Raw genomic sequence first — 16,995 nt, forward strand, 5'->3', positions numbered from 1 at the left:
AGGCTGCTACAACTAATGAGGGGGAAGAGGTCAAAAGGAAGAATATAGCGTAAGAAAAGAGAGAGAGAGAGAGAGAGAGATCGTCGAGGAGTTGATATGCCTAGTTGGAAGTATCCTGATATCTGTCAGATACATTAAGAAAAAAAAAAGAAAAAAAAAATATGACTACTTACGAACAATTAATGATCGTCAAAAATTCATTAGACGTCATTACAAAATATATATAAATAAATAGAAAAACTAAATAAATAAATAAAAAATATAAAAATAAATAAATAAAAGTACGAAGGAAAAGGACGACACTGTCTTTCCTTACTTTAGGAGAATATTCCGTCTCCCTCGATCGTTGACTGAAGTGCGCGGCCTGACTATTGGTTGTCATAGTGACATACATCAGATTCCACTCTCACACAGATCCTGCAAGGGAACCGAGAGCATACTTAACCCCTCAATTCAACCGGCATATGTGAAACTCTTTACCCTTTTCCGCCCTCAGACTGCGTATATACCTTCGCTCAAAAAAGGGAAATCCGATACCACTCGAGGGAACTAATACACGACCATCGACGCTGTCCAGTTACGATATCGAGCTAAGCTTTGTGTTTCTTGTAATGGGTTACGGAGCGAACAAAGTGAGAAATCATACTTCATTGTAGCTGAGACTTCAAAGACTGCTAGACCTCAGGAATGAAACCTTCCAGTCTTTGCAACCCAAAGTGGCATTTCTAAAATAAGAAAAGAAAAAAAGAAAAGGGGGAAATCTTCAACGGCTTCACAAAATCAAAGAGTGCAAATGGGGACACGACTTCATTTCCTGAAACCGAATGCTGCCAATGTCGTGTTATGAGTGGTAGAGCCCCCGGGGTGCAAGGGATGCCAAGTAGTGGCACTGCCCACCAAAATGGCTGGGGAGTGGCCCAATAAGAACTCGCTACTAATGATGTCACCAGACTCTCTCTCTCTCTCTCTCTCTCTCTCCTCTCTCTCTCTCTCTCTCGTTGTTTCCTCATATATGATTATGAGGTTATTCTCTCGAATAACCTCATAATTCTCACGGATTTCTTAATAAACAATAAGCATAATTTTCACACTGCTTTACTAGCAAGAAGATACAACATAACCAAGGCCCTTTTCTGGAAAAAGATGGTTTAACGTTCAAGTCCACAAATCTCATAAACAGTCAGTCGGACATTATCTGGTATTCTTAAGAGCCTCCAACCACTAAAACCCTGTCTTGCGCAAAGACACTGAAGTGTTTAAGACCGTTTTAGATTTTCGCTTGAGCAAAAATACATTCCAGAGAGAGAGAGAGAGAGAGAGAGAGAGAGAGAGAGAGAGAGAGAGAGAGAGAGAGAGATCCTAACATCTTTTAAATGGCGTCAGTAACCTAGGTTGTAACGCCAGTTTTAGTAGCTAAAATCAATCAATCAGTCTCACTGTGGGGTAACGAAAACATTGTCTAAGACGGCGCGATTGCAATTGTATGATGGAGTATTGATCATTAACGTTTATGGTTAACATTTTCTACTTTTTCTCTCTCTGTCTCTCTCTTTGCCTGTCTGTCTGTTTGTCTGTCTCTCTTTCCCCTTCACACCTCGCGCTCCACCCCCCACCCCCTCCCCCCAGCAGAGACCCACAACAAATGTCTAACTACCATATAAATATTTTACTGCTTCAGTCTACACATGCACGTATTGCTTTTCAATGATCGCATCCATATCGCTCCCTCCACGTTGCGCTTGGGGATCAAACGGTCGTCATTCAGTTCCGAGCTGAACGCACTTAACACTTGCAAGGAGAGAGAGAGAGAGAGAGAGAGAGAGAGAGAGAGAGAGAGAGAGAGAGAGAGAATATTAAATGTGTCAAGAGCGAAAATACTGATAACGATCTTCAATAGTGCTCTGGAAGTACCTCGAAGAAACAAGACAGGTTGCTCCTATACAGTATTTATTCACGAATATGTTTTCCCCATTTTCCCTATTTCGGGACGACTCAGGAAAAGACAGGAACAAGTAAACACGGACTTCCTGATTGTTAAGGCAAAGTTGTCTCACAATCAATCGCTTGAACGCCTTTTCTTAGGCAATTCTTCAGAATGGTTTCGCCTGGGCAGTGGAATATTTTGAGTTATGAAAACTCTCTCTCTCTCTCTCTCTCTCTCTCTCTCTCTCTCTCTCTCTCAAAGCCTATTCACTTGTTAAGTCAACGGAGGCATACTGGATTTTAGTGAACAAGCACCCTCCTCGAATGGTTGAGAAATCGAACGTGGTCTTTCATTTTGCGAGCAGACTGAGCTATCACGGGGCAGCAAATGACGAGAGAAAAAGAAGTTCATATTTCCATTAAAACACTCTAAGAGTTTAAAGCTGTAAATCAGAGTGTTTTAATGGGCCTTTTATACTTGAGATGTATCCTGTGTTAACGGAAGAATTTATGTACACATACACACACACATGTGTATTATATATATATAATATAATAATATATATATATATATATATATATATATGTATGATATATATAGATATCTATAATTATATATGTTAGATATAAAATATATAGATTATAAATATAATATATATACTATAATATATAAATATTATATATAATAATATATATATATATATAACGTTTAGTATTCACTTGTTATGCCAGATGCTATCTGACAAGTGAGCGATGCACTGTAATTTACCGTATTATGACACGACAACGGGTGCAATCAGTTGTAAGCAGAATGTGACATTTTCATCTGACCTCCGAAATGGAAATTATATGTCTAACAAAAATAAAGAGAAAAAAATCGTTTGTTAAACTTACTAAGAAATGTTTCTTAATTCAAGACTGGAATTTTTCCAACACCATAATACACTTCTGTTCCCATTTTTCTATTCTTGTAGTAACTAAGTTTTTTTTTTTTTTTTTTGTGGGGCCTGCCTTGTTTGCTATCAATCATTGTATTCGGTATTACTGAAAATAAAAGCTAGTGTTGCTTCCTTTTTATGTTTTGAAAAGTACTGGCTTAAAATTAAAAGCATCAGCAACCCCAAATTAAAACTTTATTACAACATCACCAGAGAATAAAAATTGTTATATCAAGACATGTCGAACTCAATACTTTATTTTTATGAAAAAATATTTTACTTAAAAACCAGAACTCTTCCGATAAGTGATCGTCAGCAAAATTGTGTGAAGGCGAGTGTGCTTGCCATATCAGCGGGCTTGCGCGTGCGTACACTTTCCCAAGGAAACCTGCGACCACGGTCTCACTTCGACCAAATCAACAATACGCGATGGACGACTTACTTCCTTTCCCCCAACACCATATGGTCTCGGACTTCCATTTTAAAGACAGGGAATTCGAAAACCGGCTCGTAAATCGAAAGGAATAGGCCTATTTCAAAGCTCTAACTTAAATGTGGGGTGTGTGCGGGGACAAAGTTATGTCGACGGACGCATTTGTTCCCTTTTAGGCCTAAAAGGGCAGACACGGATACTAAAATACCACAAAACGAGAAATTTTTTTTTCCCTCTTTCTCGCTTCCTCTGCCTCAGATCCCGTCCTAAAGGACGCCGCTGCATTGTCTACTCTGAGGCGTCTTCTCTTTGTCAGTGGTTAGACACACGGAAAGAAATTCAGGTAGAAAAACACAAGGATGAAAGACAATGCTACGACGTCTATGGAAAGTACAGACAAGCCGATATTCAAGTTTTAACATTTTTTTTGGTAAACATTACCTACAAGACTAATGAAAAGTACAAACTAACTATGCAAGCAAGGTAGATGCATATTAACCACGCGCTATACAGCACGCTATAAAACTCAGAGGAAATTATCAGAGCACAGTTGCCTTAAGGGTACAAAATTTTGACAGATAAGATTAAAAAAATTATACAAGCTTACAGAAAATTTACATATACCAGAAAAGCATCTAACGAATTATAAAACAAGTGAACTTAAACAATCAATTTCTGAACTTACAACGTGCAAAGCATCAGTAAGTTTGTTATGGTGTATATGAATACAAAAAGGACTCCATAAAAAGTATAAAATGTAGATGATATATGGGAATGGTTCAATCTATGCGAAAAACCTAATACTCAGGTTCCTGTCCAGTCATCAATATGAAAATCAGAAAAAAAATATCGCAAGAAATCAATATACATACTGAAAACTAAAATCAATAAAAAAATAATTTTCAGAATCCTAAAACCAACAACCTAAAAATACAAACACTTCCTTCACTTCTCTACTCCTGCCAAGGTTACGCCAACCATATACAATGCGATGCACAATATCTATGTAACCACAGTGGGTCAGGAAAGTACCGCCGTACTTAAGGACGGAGTTCAGAATGCACTCGTCCCTCATAATGTTATCTTGCGAGGACGCGAGTTCTTCTCCATCAAACACTGAGTCACGAAAGGCGGTCACTGGGACCTTGGACGCATAATACACCCTAATGGCAGTACAATACGGCTGGTTATCTTTCCTTTCACCGGCAGCGGAATATTTACTGACTTTTGACTTCTTATTCCCTCAAGCTCACCAACGTTTTTTTCCGTTTCGAAGGGATGGTGGCAGAAAGTGTTCAACTTCAGTTCTCACAAAGTCCTTTTGGGATGAAGTGACTTTCTTTTCGAACTTAATCATCCAACTACCAAATATTTACTTAATTCACAGCTTAGGTGAACAGATGTTACAATGAGTTGGTTCGTCCAACCTCCCACCTTGGCCCTCAAGTAGAACCTACATCTCCTTGTCTGGCAGGCAAAGATTGTACCTGGCACTCTACAAGCCCCATCATATACGTATATGTATATGTATATGTATAAACTACACCCCTTTCCCTACGAGAAGGTGACCTTCACAAAACAAAAGAAGGTAAAAAATGCCACATTCATACTTTGAAAGTTTTCCTGCAGTGTCCTTCGCTATCCCCCATCAGTATGTATCATCTGCCAACATCAATCACTCCCCACTCTATATCTTAGAACGTTGCACCTACATCTCATTTCCGTTTTATGACACCCATAAAGGTATTAATCAGCCAAGAGACGTAACACACACATATACTCACTTATCTCGGACCAAAACTTACTCCCAATCAGTCAGCCTCCCACCTATATTTTGTCACACAAGCTTTATTTCCATCATAAAACCTTTTAACTGGTCTCAGTGACTCATACCATATCCCAGTCCTGAACACTTTCCACGCTCTCTCTCTCTCTCTCTCTCTCTCCATTCAATTATTAGGTTTTACCTGCACTTTCAGATTTCTCACAAAACAAGCCCTTGATTAACATATCGTCTCCTGTGTCTAAATCCCTAACTGTTCTTCGTCTATTAGTTTCTCGATAATCTGTCTTACTTTCTCAAAATCCAACCCACCTACTCTCTGGTATAATATGTGGTGTTGCAACCATAAAATTCTCACGGCCTTTCTTACCTGTAACTTTAAATATGACACAAAAACATATTTTATAACCCATTCCTCTGAAACCTTTTCCTATCCCAGCCTTAGAAATCCTGGTCAGCCCCTCAAATACAGAATCACCAACATACTGTAGCGTTTCATTTGTAATTCCATCAACTCATGGTGGTTTTCCACTTTTCCACATCTTGATTGGCCTCCATATGGTTTCAACAGTTTCTCCCACACACTTTTTCAAATTCTTGCTCCTCCATCTACTATGTAATAACAACTAATCTAACCAATTTTGTCTTCCATTTTTCCCCAATGATACTCATGAATATTTCTCCTTTCAGCGCATTTACTATCATCAATCAAGTATACATTCCTGCAAGAATTCTCCATTCTCATTGGCTCCAGGAACTCCTTGCATACTAACAACATCTTCTCCTTTGTTACCTAGCTTTGCATTTCAATCACTTAGCTCAGGAACCTTCTCATATTCTCCAAATCCATCCAGGCACAGATTAAGATTCCCAAAAGTATTCATTTTCACAGTGTGCACTCACATTCACAAGATATTCTCCAGCCACATCTACTATTTTACTATTGAATCATCTTACTAACACATTTCTATTCTCAGCCATTCCCAGTCTTCCAGGCAATGGAAGCACAACCCATTCCCAAGCTTTCCAACTTCCAGCTACCCTAGACATAGCATTTCTTTGTCCTTCCCATTCCAGCACACATTCCAGTTTCACAATGGTCTAAATAAGTGTCAAAACACCAAGCCTTCTCTCCTTACGCAAGCACCATACCATTATTCTTTTCTGTAATAAATATATGTGCATTCATAATGATAACATTTGGTATCTAATTTTCCTTCCAATTTTCTGCAGTATCATTACAGTAAAGAGCTTAGAACACCATGTCCCAGACATCTGATAATTTATAAGCCACAAAAAACATCAACAATGCTATAAGTTTCTTTTTCAAGCACCCCCACAGGAGAGGACAACTTAGCAGCTCAATAGGGGGCATTTCCTCACAACAAGGTGCCCTCAACCCTAAACCAGGGTATACCATAACTGTCCCAAATCACAGCGGCTGTACCGCTTACGACTAAAGAGTTAGTAGCTCTTAGCAAACAGACTTGGCATCAAGAAATGGAGGCTAATTCGCCTCTTGAAAGTCACTTCATTTTCTAAGTACACAATCCTTAACTAGCACTCTTTTGAACTGAAGTACGATCATTAACCAAATCACTGGTTTTCCAGTTCACGAAATTAAGTAATGCTGAGTCAGGCCAATATTGGAATGGATGATTACCAAGGAATAACATTAAAAATCCAAGACCGAAAACCTCAGGGGAGGTAGTTAGCTAGGGTTAAGAACAACCCCAACCTGAGAATTATTACTCAGAACACTGGTAACACATCGATTTCTTCTTTTTAAAGGAGATTCATCAATTATTTATATGTAAATGTATATATACTATGTGCATGTGTGTGCGCGCGCGCGCATCAACCCTTACAACACCGTTACAAAGAAGACAACAGGAATGGTTCTGGAAGCTATGAGAAGAATTAAGGCAAAAAAAAAATTGTTGTAATTCTAGGTAAAACTTTTAAAGCAAACAAACAACCAGACGAAATTCTGTTCGAGGTCTGGAGGCAGGAAAAAGCTCAAGATAGTGTGGTTTCTCCATCTAATGTGTTCGCCTTCTCTGCTCTCGTCCCCGTGTGCTTCTTTTGTCCGTCTTCTCTTCATACACATATCATTATCCCACGAGTTTTCCTCACGAGAGAGAGAGAGAGAGAGAGAGAGAGAGAGAGAGAGAGAGAGAGAGAGAGAGAGACTGTGCCTCCGTAGTGCTCATTATCTAGCTTTTTATAAAAGGGCAAAGTCAACGAAGGGCGACAGAAAACGAAGTTATCAAATGAATAGTATGGACTACATGACCTCCGAAAAAGAAATAAACGCACAGAAGCAAAAAAAAGACCGGGGAAAAGCAAATATTTTAATAAAGGCATGAATAACGAAAGGGAATAATAAATGTCAAAAATGGGAATGGATGTGATTTCTACATAGAGCAAAATAAAGCGGAGGTAGTCCATTTCAAAAGTCTTTTAGAAGCACTGTGTGGTAAAATCACATGACCAAATAAAAAAATACAATAAGATGAAATTTATAAATAAAATAAAATAAAATAAAAAAAAAATGACGGGAAAAGGGGAAAAAATTTGAACTTAATTCTAATATTTGAACTAAGGGAATAAATATGCACAATTATAGTAAACTCAGGGAATAAGTATGTACAATTATAGTAAACTAAGGGAATAAGTATGTACAATCATAGTAAACTAAGGGAATAAGTATGTACATTCATAGTAAACTAAGGGAATAAGTATGTACAATTATAGTAAACTAAGGGAATAAGTATGTACAGTTATAGTAAACTAAGGAAATAAGTATGTACAATTATAGTAAACTAAGGGAATAAGTACGTACAATTATAGTAAACTAAGAGAATAGGTACGTACGATTACTGTATTGTAATACAGTAATAACAGATCTACTTACCACAATAATATTAATGGGAAATAAAAATAAACCACACAGTCACGTGTTGAACAAAAAATAATTTCTACCCTACATCGGGATGGAAACCAATAATATTTAGTATTTGCAAACCGCAGTGCGTGAAGCATTCGATCAAGTTTCATTATGATAAGCAAGAGAAAACTGCAAAGAAAACATATATATATCAGAAAAAATTGCTTGTCATATACGTATGTATATATATATATATATAATAGTATATACATATATATATATATATATATATATATATATACATACATATATAAGATCATAAATAATAATTATAAAAAGATAAGGACTAATTTTAGGGACTGATCAATACGAGGAAGGTCCTTCCAATGACATCCATGCCTAACGTCCAGAGAGAGAGAGAGAGAGAGAGAGAGAGAGAGAGAGAGAGAGAGAGAGAGAGAGAAACGTATTCTCAACACATAAGGGATCCATAGCAGGCCATCTCATTAAATGAGGAAGACCTGGCCTACTTCAACGCCGTACCTGAATACACGAGCATAAAAATCGACTCCGAAAACCCTACGAGAGTGTGAGGAGGGGGATATACAAAGGATGATAATCAACTAGAGAGAGAGAGAGAGAGAGAGAGAGAGAGAGACCTTACCTTACCTTACAGACCTTAGAGCTCTTTCGGGTTTCCCCAGGTCTCTCAGTGTGAGGCACCTCTAATGTCTACCAGAGAATTGCTGCTAATGCATCTTCCGGTATATTTTGCATCTTCCAATCTTGGATGGTCTGGGATGCAGAGAGAGAGAGAGAGAGAGAGAGAGAGAGAGAGAGAGAGAGAGAGAGAGAGAGAGAATTTTCGTGAACTTCGACAGTCCAACACATCGGCCCTACAAACAGATAATGTCGTACCTCACGCATTGATGGGGTCGCCTATTGCAAAACACACATCAAGGAGAGATGACCCTGTTCAACTGAATTAACTCCATATTAACGAATCCGAAAGCTTTTACCATCACATGCAATTGCACAACCACCTAAAATCATTGTCGTTCGGACGCACTTTCATTCAAACCAGACAACGACAGAACTATCGAACAACAAAGGACGCGCCATACAAAAATCAAAAGGAAACACAAAGATGAAGTCGAAAAAATGCATAAAGCCATTAAACTCGCACAACGCAGAGAGGTCAACACTCACAAAATGACAAAGTCGTTATTTTCTCATGTTGGTTCTGCCGGACTGCCAAAGCGATTTCACTATGAGAGATGATGGGGGCAGGAGGGAAAGGTTGGAGAGGATGGAGGGGGAAGGGGTGGGAGAAAAGCGAGCAACGACGGAGGTCAAGGGGTTGGAAAAGCAAGATGCGATTGACAGATGTGTGCACCACTGCTAGAGATGAGTGACAGTCAACACCCAGAGCGCTTCTGTGCACTCGGCTACCGAATTAAGCAAAAACCAACCCGATTGCTGCTGACGTGGAGTCACTAAAACCAACAAACCTACTCTTGACGATGAGGGTTCTTTGGTGCTCCCAATATTAGGGAAGTATTCATCTTGGTACTTCAAACACCGAAGTCAAACCATTGATGCTCAGCTGAGGCTTCTGGGATGAGAAAATGATATACGGCTTCTATTTACACAAACAACCCCACACTGCCTCGTTCTCTCTGACAGCACAGTTTTATCCTCTTCGGCATACAGTGAAGCTTTTGAAAATGAGGAAATCTTAATTAAAAAATTTTTATGATAACAATTTCAATTTAACACGGGCGAAAACCGGCCGTTTTCCGCAAGGTGCTCCAGAAAGCATGTTTCAGTTCTTACTTGGAAACTCTTCAAATAAAATCCAAGAAACCCCTTCAAAGGCCTTTCCATTACGTAACTATTACGTAACTTTGAATAAGCAAGGCCTCTGCTTCTAATTCAAGCATAAAATCCCAGTCATAGTATGAAGCTTTTCTCTTCGAATTTGTTTCATTTATTGACACATTATCTATCGCCTCCATCATCCCTGGAAGCTCGTCCGACAGAACTCTGGACTAGGCAGTCATTTTTCGCCCAGAAAAGGAAGCTAAATACAAGGAGCTTTAATACGAGGGAATTACGACGAGGCAGGCACAGGAAAGGGGAATTACTAAACCAATTACCGGGCCAACATTTACTACAGATTCGAAAATGTGGAGAGAAAATGTCAAAAAGTCGCCTTTGGCCGTAATCAATTTCAACATAGGTCACGGGACAAAAAAAAAAAAAAAAAAAAAAAAAAAAAAAAAAAAAAAAAAGACCTTACTTCACGATGAATGTTCGAGTGGGATTTTTCCTACTCGCAGTTAATAGGATATTACAGGTCAATGCATTTGCATCACCATTTTATTTAAAATGTCCTTCCAACAAAGATGAAAACTGCGGAAGCGATGTGGTAATACATACCGACTGAAGAATGGAAAGTAAAAGTACCAATTGGACGAGAAACAGTAAAGAAGTCTCCAAAGCAAATCGGAGAATTCTACTAAAGGAAGTCAAGGAAAATATTTCTAAATATACAACAGAATGAAATGTGACTAAAGATTATTCAAATCCATAAGAATGAGAGAAAGAAACAAACTGAGATATACCAGCTCATCATAAAAATGACAAAAACACGAGAATAACCCAAAATGATAAACGAAGATATAAAATCCAATATAGAAGGACAAGGTACTCGGCCATCCATCGATTAAAGAACCGATTACGGAACTAGAAAAATTGGGATAAAAAAAAAAAGAGAGAGGGAGCAGCACGGAAAAAAAAAAATGCTGAAAGTGGAGAATAGGAGAGGGCGAAAAAATAGCAATTCAATAAAAGGGGAAGGGGGGGAGGGGTCCAGGACCACACACCGCCAACCCCTCCCACCCCGGCCACCTCGCCAATGGCATCAACGGCACAATGACTCTTCCCAGAAAGAAAAGTCCTCCAAATTACGGCAACAGAGTGGGGTCCAATTCACACTGAAAATCCTTAAATGATTTCCAATAAGTTTCATTTGCCTTCGCTCAATGTAGAGACGGAAGATGGAAGGACGAATACCACCAATGAACAGCCACGAATAAAGGAAGAGGAACAGAAGAATACGCATACAAACGCGCGCACAGGCAACAAAGCGTATTCTCACACGCAGTTTTGTATACATATATACACACATACATACATATATACATCCACACCCAACACAATTATTATATATATATATATATATATATATATATATATATATATATATATATATATATTATATATATGGACTATAGAATCTCACAACATCACGGTATCACGCATGACACATAAACACAGTTTCTATACATACACATACATACATACATACATGCACACATGCACACACTCACACACCCACACACACAGACAATACATATAGCCTATATATATATATATATATATATATTATATATAATATATATATATATATATATATATATATATATATATATATATTATATTATATATATATATATAGATATATATATATATTATATATATATTATATATATATATATATATATATATATATGTATATATATATATCATACATATAGTAGTAAGAAACAAAGGGGCGCTAAGTATTTCTTCTTATCGGTATGTTTCATTCCAGCCATCAAACCTCTAAACGAAAACTTGATACAACACTATCAATTAGTGTCAGGACGCGAACAAGGAACCCCAAGTTGTGCGGAAGGGAGGAGGAAGGACGAGGAGAAGAGACAAGAAATATGGCTGCACGCAACAAGAGGCAAACTTTGGAATGAGGAAATTATCGAAACGACCTTACTTGCGCCAGATAAAATGGCTGAAATCAAGAGTGTCTCGTCTAACTGGCAACTTTCTCGCAGACTTTGTTTGCTTCTTTTATACTTCCACAATAATCTGATTTAATTTCCTTTCCTCAGCTTTCACTGACGGGCATTCCAGTGTGCTTTTTTTTTTCTTCCTTTTCTTCCGATGGTCATCACGGTGACTTGAAGGTCTGTCTAGGATATTTTACAGCTATAATAACCAGCTTCATACAAAACACTAACTTTACGTATCATATATATATATATATATATATATATCATATATATATATTATATATATATAGATAATATATATAACTATATATATAGAAGACTAGTAAGGGGGCTCAAGCCCTACAGATATCACAAGGCGGAGAGGTAAAGGCATGTCTCAGCGTACTACATAATTTATTGCCGACTTTTTACATCGCTTCGATGCATTTTCTAGGCTGGAATTGATAAAAATACAAACATATAAGACTCGTCACTGATAAAACACGGAATAATATTGAAAATTGGACACTAAAACATTTAAAAGGTAAAAAATTACTATACAACAACACTAGGTTGGAGAGACAACCTACCAGGGTAAAAAATAGAAGGTGACTGAAGGACAGAGCGGGGAGAAAAGAAAAAAAGAAAAAACATCCACTGGTAATAAAGAAAAAAAAAAAAAAACGTCGGTCATGGGATTTTTGGCTACAAATATTATCAGAATAACGCTTCTAATGATACGCAGTGCCAGTGAAGATGATCTATGACACATTCATGAGACCACAACTATGTGTCATCATACTGTGCTGGAACGAAAAAATATCCTTACATATCAGCAGACTGTTTGTGGAGAGAGAGAGAGAGAGAGAGAGAGAGAGAGAGAGAGAGAGAGAGAGAGAGAGACTATTTATTGATAAGTGTTATAAAATATAAGTGAAAAACATAAATGATCAAAGTTCTGTCAATACTTACGATGCAACTAAGTAGCAATTTTTCCGTAGTCTTACCTGAAAAAGAAAAAAAATATATGACAACAACGTCAGGTAAAAGGAAATTTGAAACAGAAGTACATTCGAGCTTTTACAGGGAGCAATTCTTTCTTCCAGAACTGCTTTGGGAATGGAGTTGTCTCCATGACATCCCAGAAAGATTTCGGCTTGATATGGGATGAAGAGACATAGAAACTTATCTTTGGGTGGAGACCTAAGTTTATACCTCAACTTATTAACAACTTAAAAAAAAGAATAGGCTTCAACTACATGAAAAATTGGGGAAGTCATGTGGCTTCTATTAGAAAACGTTAAGTAAACCGATTGATCTTGAACATGACGTCATCCGTTCTCATAACATGAAATGAGAAAAAGACTTTGCACCATTTGTTACAAGGATTAGGATGTCTCAAAGACTTGTTAGTCCATCCGAGGAGACAACGTGTGCTCATTTATCTGTAGGAGCAGGTTTTACTGTAATTCACAGTGTCCTAATGATTTTGTCTAGCATTCTTTTAAACACTGTTGCTGTTTACATTTGCCTTCCTTAAAGCAACAGTATTACAGTAAAGCAACTCCGAGAGAGAGAGAGAGAGAGAGAGAGAGAGAGAGAGAGAGAGTTGTGTTTATAAGGACAACATGCTGTGGAAATGGGGGTAGGAGTGGGCAGTCTAATGGCAGGAGGTGGGAGTCACAGTAGTGCCAAACGGTTGGACAAGGGAGATCGATTCCACGGGGTGTAATGTCGTTCTCTGTCTGACAAAACAAGTCCATTGCAAATGCCGCACGCTACCTGCCTGTATGCTACCCCCCGCCCCTCCACCTTCCCTCCACTGCCTTCATTGCCAAGGCAAATTAAAGTCACACTCGGAAGAGTGTCATCTTTTTCCATATCGGTATAACCACCTTGGCGGCACAATAATTTCGTGGCGTGATCAATGGCGTGATCACTCACTGACAGGGCCTCCCCCCCATATATATATTATATATATATATATATATATATATATATATATATATATATATATATATATATAATATATAATATATATATATATATATATATAGATATATATATACTAAATATATTAAAGTCATGTTTTACACATTTTCGCAAAATAACCCGTTTTACAGGAACAGCTGGCACAACCAAACGCCACAAAAACTTTGAATGCCACACGGCAACAGCAGAACCTAACAAAACGACCAGGGTAATCAAAGTAAAATGTATAAATCCTCAGTTACGCAAAAAGTGAAGGATCAGAAGTTGAATGCTATAAAAGAATAAATAAACAAAGCTCTTTCCCTTTTATGGCACTTGATGACTCCATGGCCATTCTATAAAAAACGTCGAATATAAAGATAAAATCCCTCAGTCCAGTCTTAAATTTTCAACATAGTTACAAGTTTTTTTTTTTTCGTCGCATGACTGCGCACGCTTCCATTATGTTTTGTATGGACATGGGATCAAAAGACATTAACAATATTTCTTCGTTAATGTTCCTTTCATCCTTTCATACTCGTCTTTATGACAAAACGACTACATATATATGTCTCTATAAATATATGTATATATATATATATCTATTATATACACACACATATACATATACATACATATATCTATATATATATATATATATATATATATATATATCAATATGGTGTTTTGGCTTTATGGAAAACCTAATAGAACTAGGATGAAATCCCATGCATAAAATTGTAAAAACGTCTGCAATGTTTACAAGTTCATAAACCTGAGAATACTCGTCAACAGCGAAACGAACACCCTACATACACAAAGGGCCACTCACCTTTATTTTGCAAGCAATTTCTGACTTCTCGACTATCAAGGCCTGTGCCAGGTTCCAATACCTCTTTCACTTGTTCCAACCTGCACTTTCTAGGTCTTCTCTTCTTTACTGCAGACCGCTACCACCTCCTAGACACTATTGCCTTTGAAGTAGCAATGGCTTGAGATACTGATATACCACTTATTAAGGTAGAGAAACGTCTAAGGATGGAGTACGAACCACCTGTTGGACGGCAATCAGCAATCACATACGTCTTGTCAGTCCAAGTCATTAAGGGCTGATGCCAAGGAGGTAGCGCACTGTACAAATTACTAGGTGTAAATTACTAGATGTTCCTGACCAAAGGAGTGCCAACACCTTGGGATTAAAATGAATGTGTCCCAAGACAGTGGAGTGCCTAGTTAAAGATTGTGGTCTCTATGATGGGAGGAAATGTTCCCTAAATGGCAGATGAACTTAGCCTCCTAGAGGCCAATGTCATTCACACTTTTTCACTTGTCTGGGATACCGGGAATATAAAAATGATGACACTGTTCATGATCTATGTCGTGTGACACTCATCAAAAGGCCTAAGGCATTGGGTTCACTGTGTCACACCTTGTACTATTGTTGCAAGAAATTACACTACCGGTTCCTATCTGCAATATTTATTGTAACTGCGATACTGTAACGTACAGTTTACTAAAGGTTAACGTTGTAGTGGCATTCTCATGCACATTTTGCTGGATATATTGTAATAACGGTCTTTTAAAGTCTTGGGGTGAGATTTCAGCTTTATCAAAGATTTTCCTAGATAATTGTCAATATTTCGTAGTGCGTAGTTGAAGACAGTATTATACGGTTTTCCAAATGTTAACCGCACTTCATTATAACAAATCTCGTAATCCCATCAAACCAAATGAAAGCATATAGTGGTTTTCATCAATTACTTTTTCAATAAAGGAGGAAAGGAAAAATCAAGGTTCCATCTGGCAGAATTACTCATGGCAATAAGCCATTCTTCTTTGCATTGTGGCCACGTAGTTTCTTGGCGGTAATCTGAATGGAAATATTAAATGGCTGTACTACCATAAAAAATATGAGCAGCGGAATTAATAATACATTTTAATTATAAACCATTAATAGCTACAACAACAAAATCCACAGATCTCATCACTAAGATATGCTCTTCTGTCTCTACTGGTTGGTCTCTAAGATTAATCTCTCTGATATGATAGAACTTATGTTATATGTTCGTTCACTTGATGTTTCAGCATATACCACATTTTGCGTTCCTACTTGTTGAATTTGTAGGTATCCATATTGTCTTTCAGAATAAGGTGAGATATCAAAGTAGACCTACAGCTAAAATTTCGGTTAACCCTCCTGAAAGGTTACAAGGTATCTTACGTTATTTTGAACCATTTCCTTGTGTTTGTAAATGGTGATGAGTGCCCTTCCACGATAGCAATGAACGTGTTGTTGATGGTGATTGCATTTCTGCGTTCGCAATGTTAACTGATCCATTCTCTACACGATACAAGGTTCTGTATCAATTATTGACCTTGATAGTTGTTGTCAGTTAGAGGTTGACTGATATGGTCTAATTCTGCATTCATTACACTTCAAGTGCTACAGTGTGTAGAGACTAAATTGGCATAAAGGGGAAGGACCATCAATCAATCATACACCTGTCATCAGGTGGTCCTGACCTACTGGGTGCTGGTTGCCAAACCAGAAGATAAATAGTTCGGTACAACAGCAACAAGCAAGACTTACAGTTTGTTTGTTTGTATGGTGTTTTTACGTTGCATGGAACCAGTGGTTATTCAGCAACGGGACCAACGGTTTTACGTGACTTCCGAAAACACGTCGAGAGTGAACTTCTATCACAAGAAACACACATCTCTGACTCCTCAATGGAATGCCCGAAATTCGAACTCGCGGCCACCGAGGTGGCAGGCCAATGCCAAACTGATCACGCCACCGAGGCGCTACTGACAGTTTTCACACAAAAGCAAGCGATGTAGAACTCTTTATAAAACCCTCACTACTAGAAAAAGAGTATATCTTGGTTTAACCAGACCACTAAGCTGATTATCAGCTCTCCAAGGGCTGGCCCGAAGGATTAGATATTTTTACGTGGCGAGGAACCAATTGGTCACCTAGCAACGGGACCTACAGCTTATTGTGGAATTCGAACCACAAAATATAGAGAAATTAATTTCTAATCACCAGAAACAAATTCCTCTGATTCCACGTTGGCAGAGAGGGGAATCGAACTCGGGACTACCGAACCGGGCAGGCGAGACTCGTCCAACAAGGAACTCTCACTAGTAGAAACTAAAGTAATTAGTCTACTATCGACATTACGTAGCACAACAGCCAATAGACATTAAGTTGCATTGCAAGT

The sequence above is a fragment of the Macrobrachium nipponense genome, chromosome 27 (genome assembly GCF_015104395.2).
Source record: "Macrobrachium nipponense isolate FS-2020 chromosome 27, ASM1510439v2, whole genome shotgun sequence".
Classification (NCBI taxonomy): domain Eukaryota; kingdom Metazoa; phylum Arthropoda; class Malacostraca; order Decapoda; family Palaemonidae; genus Macrobrachium; species Macrobrachium nipponense.